A 6,000-nucleotide genomic window follows, 5' to 3' on the forward strand; every position below is an offset into this window, starting at 1 on the left:
TCAAATCTTGAATATTACTTTTCAATGTGAAACATTTCTTAGTATCATGACCAGGCTGGCGATGAAATTGACAGAAGGAATTGTTATCAAAATAAGGGGATACAAGTTCAGAAGGATCAACTTGTTTTATTGGAGGAAGTTTGATAACATTTCTTTGCAACAACTGAGACATAATACTATGTAAAGATTCATTCAAAGGACTAAATTGTCTTTCTCTTTTGAAAAATTTAGAAATAGAAGGCACACATGTTATAGCATTCACATTGTTGTTGTTGATTGTATCATTGAACTTGATGAATCCTTTTGTTGGTTGAACTTCGCAAACGGTTGTTGAACATTCTCCCCTTTATCACTTGGAGCCATAGGAGTGCATTACTCCATTTGACTCACAGCCCGGTGATAATTATGGAGTGTTGTGCACAACTGCGGAAAGAAAGTAAACTTGGACAAAAGAAGCTTTTCTCTAATATCTTTTTGCAAATTAGAAATGAAAATTCTTTGAATATCATTATTAGGTACATGAAAAGAAATTTGAAAACACAAATGCTTATATCTACTAATGAAATCAGTCACTTTTTCTTTAACGCCTTGTTTACAATGCATTAAATCAGTCAAAGTGATTTTAGGACCAATGTTATTTTGAAATTTTTGGATGAAAGCATTTGCTAGTTGTTGAAAAGAAGTGATGGAATAAGAAGGCAAAGAGCAATACCATTGTAAAGCCTTATCTCTTTATGTTCTTGTAAACAGTTTTGCAAGCAATCTTTGATCATAAGCAAAATCAGTACACAATGTTTGAAATGTTTTGACGTACATAAGAGGGTCACCTTTTCCATTATAGAGTTCTAATTGAGGGACCTCCACATGATTAGGTGGCACGAATTTAACAATATCAAGAGAAAGTGGGCTCGCAACATCAAAGGTAGGCACACTAAACTTGGATTGACTCATGGAAGCAATTTGTTGTTGTAATGAAGACACGGTTTGAGCAAGATTGTTAATGGTTGCTTTGGTAGAATAATTGATGTTAGACATGGTTGATTGAGAAGGTGGTGTGATGTTATTGAATAAAGGCATGGATTGAGAATAAGTTGGTGGGACATTATGATAAGTAGGCATAGGTGATGATTGCGTAGGAAACGTGACACTTAAAGGAGGAACAAAATTGTTGAATGAATTGCCCCCTTGTGTCACATTGATTGGTTGAGGGATAATAGGAATACTTATGGAAGACATAGGTAAAGTGTTAGGTCCCGGAGACAACTGAGAGGGGGGGTGGGGGGGGGGGGGTGAATCAGTTGTCTAATAAATTCAAACCAAAAACAACTTAACTAAACTTAATACTTAATACCAGTAAACCAAACTTTATGTCGGTAGACAGTTTATCAGTTAATTGCAGTACCGGTAAATATTAATGCATGAAAACAAAAAGATAATAACATCCACAACACATAACACAAATGTTTGTACGTGGAAACCCTGTAAGGGGAAAAACCACGGTGGGAAACCTTACCCACAATCAGATGATACTACTGCAGATAGTATGTGTATACAAATGGGGTCTGCACATGCAAAAAGGCCAAGCGCCTAGAGCTCACTTCTCAATCACAAATAGGAGTCACACTGACTACAATTGGATGGTTAAATCCAATAATGATGTACTGCTCAAAATAGCATCTTCATATGCTGGATTCAGTATCGGTGTAGTTCTGATATGTCTTCACAAAAACCTTGCTTCACCTTCAAATGATGTATGCGTGTATAGCTCTACGTATTCTGGCATATACCTTCTTACAATTCCTTTTTCTCAATCGCATATCGATCTTACAAATAAGATCTTACATATATACCATAACCTAAGACCAATTTAAGTAGGTCAGCTCTAAAAGATATTACAATAAAATAATTACAAGTAAATCAATAACTGATGCAATATTCGATTCAACATGTCAGCTTAATGCATTTACAATAACAACAAAATCATTTCCAAACCGTGTTGTGCTGATCTGGAATAGATAAACATGTCGGTGTTTATTCTGAACCTATTTGTCGGTCACAACAAATATGCAAATACGAATATACCAATGAACAAATCTCCAAGACAAAGTGTCCAAATGATGTCTTCAACATAACCAAGTGTTTTCCATGTCATTCCAAGTGCCGGTGAACAATATATCCTGTCGGTGTACCAGATACCGGTGACTGTGCATAAGTCACTTGCTTGCCGGTGAATATTGTCAATTTTTGAAAGTGTCAGAGTTGATAAGTGTTAATAGGTGTTGACATCAATGACAAAACCATATCAATATAACCAAAATACCAACAATCTCCCCCTTTGGCATTGATGGAAACACAAGATGAAAAAACCATCGAAGTGCCAAAATAGAAATGCCAAATACCAAAAACCAATAATCTCCCAAAAGAGATTATAACCAGAAATCAAAATTCAGATACAGAGAGTAATCAATAACAATCTCTCCCCCTGAGAGTAACATGTGTTTTCTTTGTATTTTTCATATCAATCTCTCCCCCTTTGACATCAAATACCAAAGTTACTACAAAACCAGGTTCAAATACAAAATACCAACTACTCCCCCTGAGAAGTAGCTCTCATCATCAAAGCCAGAATAAAAGATTTTTCTGTTAATTCTGTCGGTTGATGAAAAACATCAACTGTCTAAGTCTCTACCGGTGGGGGTATGACCCCAAGCTGATCTCTGAGATATTCAAAAGTCTCCTTAGGCAAAGGCTTAGTGAAAATATCTGCAATCCGCTCTTTAGTATTCACATAAACCAGTTTAACTTCTTTTGCTTCAACATTCTCTTTCAGAAAATTCAGTTTGATAGAAACATGTTTAGTTTTGGAATGTAGTACCGGATTCTTAGATATATCAATTGTTGCAGTGTTATCACAATAGATAGTTATAGGTTCCTTTCATTTTATCTTTATGTCCTTCAACATTTGCTTAAGCCATAATACCCATGTACAGTTAGTTGTTGTTGCAACATATTCTGATTCAGTTGTTGATAAAGATGTGTAACTTTGTTTCTTACTTAACCAAGAAATTAATCTGCTTCCAAGAAAAAATGCTCCATCGGTGGTGCTTTTTTTGTCATCCACATCTCTTGCCCAATTTGCATCTGTGTATGCACATAATTCAAATTTTTCATCTCTAGGATACCATAAGCCAAGATTTGTAGTGCCTTGTAAGTATAGGAAAATCCTTTTTACTATTGATTCATAATTTTCTCTAGGATTACTTTGAAATCTTGAAACAATACATACTGCATTCATAATATCAGGTCTTATTTGTGTCAAATATAGTAAACCTCCTATCATAGATTTGTACCTAGTCGGATTTACAGGTGTAGATTCATCCCTTAGTGATAATTTGTCATTTGTAGTCATAGGTGTGTTTACCGGTTTAGAGTTCTCCATCCCAAATTTCTTTAGTAACTCCTTCAAGTACTTGGATTGACTCAAGAATATACCTTTATTAGTCTGTGAAATCTACAATCTTAAAAATAATTTTATCTCTCCAATCATAGACATTTCAAATTCTTGATGCATTTCAATAGAAAAGTCTTTACATAATCCATCTTCTCCTCCAAAGATTATATCATCAACAAAAAATTATATAACCAAGATGTCATCATTAGTCACTTTATAGTATAAGTTGTTGTCGGTATTACCTTTAGAAAATCCAATCTTCAAAAGATATTTATCCAATCTAGCATACCAAGCTCTTGGAGCTTGCTTCAACCCATACAAAGCTTTCCTTAACCTGCAAACCATATCTTTGTTATCTGTTAAATAAAATCCATCATGTTGCTCAATGTAAAATTCTTCTTCAAGATCTCCATTCAAAAATGCACATTTAATATCCATTTAATATACTTTGTAGTTCTTGTGTGCTGCAAAAGCCAAGAATAATCTGACTGCCTCAATTCTAGCTACCGGTGCAAAGGTTTCATTATAATCAATTCCTTCTTTCTAAGAATATCCCTTACACACTAGTCTTGCTTTATTTTTTATTATCTTCCCATCTTCATTAAGTTTTTTTCTGAATACCCATTTTGTTCCAATCACATTTTTGTCTTAGGTCAAGGAACTAATGTCCATGTGTTATTCTTCTCAATTTGTTCTAGTTCCTCTTCCATAGCTTTAATCCAATGCTTATCTTCACATGCCTCATTAACTGATGATGGTTCAATTTGAGAAATAAGACATACCTCTTCATTTGTCAGTCTTCCTCTTGCCATAACTCCTTGATACTTGTTCCCAATTATCTGATTTTCAGAGTGGTTCAATCTTACATACCGGGGTGTCTTCGTTTGTTGTTGTTCCTCAATTACAATGGAATTTTCAGATGATACATGTGTAACTAGATCTTCATTCTGTACCGGTGGATTCAATGTAGGTTCATTTGTCAGTATCTATGCTGCTGGTTCAGAGTCTATATACCTTGAAGTTCCTCTAAACTGTTCATCAATCTTCACATTTGTACTCTCAACAATTTTCTGCAATCTTTTGTTAAAACATCTATATGCCTTGCTCTTAGATGAATAACCAAGAAATATTCCTTCATCACTTCTAGGATCAAATTTGCCAATATACTCATCTCTTCTAATATAGCATTTACTTCCAAATATTCTGAAATATTTAAGAGGAGGAGTAATACCAAACCATAGTTCATGAGGTGTCTTACCGGTTTCTCCTTTGATGTGAACTTTGTTGAATGTATAGACCGTTGTGCTTACTACCTCTCTCCAATATACATGTGATAGATTTGCTTCTAATAATATACTTCTAGCTGCATCCAAGATAGTTCTATTTTTCCTTTCTACAACTCCATTCTGTTGTGGTGTCCGAGGTGCTGATAACTGTCTTTTGATTCCATTTACTTCACAGAATGTATTAAATTCCTTAGATGTGAATTCACCTCCTTGATCTGATCTCAGACATTTGATTTTCTTACCAGTTTCATTTTCTACCATTGCCTTGAATAGTTTGAATTTCCCAAGTGCTTCTGATTTTTCTCTGAGAAAAGTAACCCAACACATTCTAGAATAGTCATCAATGATTAGCATGAAATATCTATCACCTTGTAAACTTTTAGTTCTAGCTGGACCACATAAATCAGTGTGAATTAAGTCAAGAGTATTATTGGATTTTTCTGGAATACTTTTAAAAGATTCTCTAACTTGTTTTCCAAATTGACATTCCTTACATATTGGATTGTGAGGTTTAACAATCTTAGGTAAGTCTCTAACTGCCTTAGTAGTACTGATTTTTACCATGCAATCAAAATTTACATGACAAAGTCTCTTATGCCATAGCCAACTTTCATCAATATGTGCAATCAAGCATGTCTTTTCATTGTTATTCAAATGAAAGATATTACCTCTAGTTTGATTACCGGTTGCAATTTCCAAACCAGTTATGTTCATAATTTTGCATTTTCCATTCTTGAATTGTAACTGAAATCCTTTTTCAACTAATTGATCAACACTCAAAAGATTATGCTTTAAACCTTCTACATAGTAAACATTGTCAGTATTATGCTTACCATCAAGAGATATAGTACCTTTTCCTTTGATCAAACAAGCTTTATCATCTCCAAATCTTACCAGACCTCCATTATATTTGTGAAAGTTCAAGAATTTACCTTTATCACCGGTCATGTGATGTGAACATCCTGAATCAATGATCCATTCATCCTTAACTTCAATTTTAGTTGCTAGGGCCTGCTCTACCGGTTGAATAGTAGGTGTTGGTTGATCTTCTATTATAGCAACGAAAACCCATCCATTGTCTGTCGGATCCTCATCAGAATCATCAATGACTCCTTCATTAGCAAGATAACAAGATTTATCTTTATTCTTCTTAAATTTGTATCTCTGATATTCAGGGTTAGGCTTGTATGTTCTTCTAGCTTCTTCTCTTAGTCTAGCATGTCTATCGAGGCATCTTGAAGCCATATGACCAATCTTATTACT

The sequence above is a fragment of the Cryptomeria japonica genome, chromosome 4, assembly GCF_030272615.1.
Source record: "Cryptomeria japonica chromosome 4, Sugi_1.0, whole genome shotgun sequence".
Classification (NCBI taxonomy): domain Eukaryota; kingdom Viridiplantae; phylum Streptophyta; class Pinopsida; order Cupressales; family Cupressaceae; genus Cryptomeria; species Cryptomeria japonica.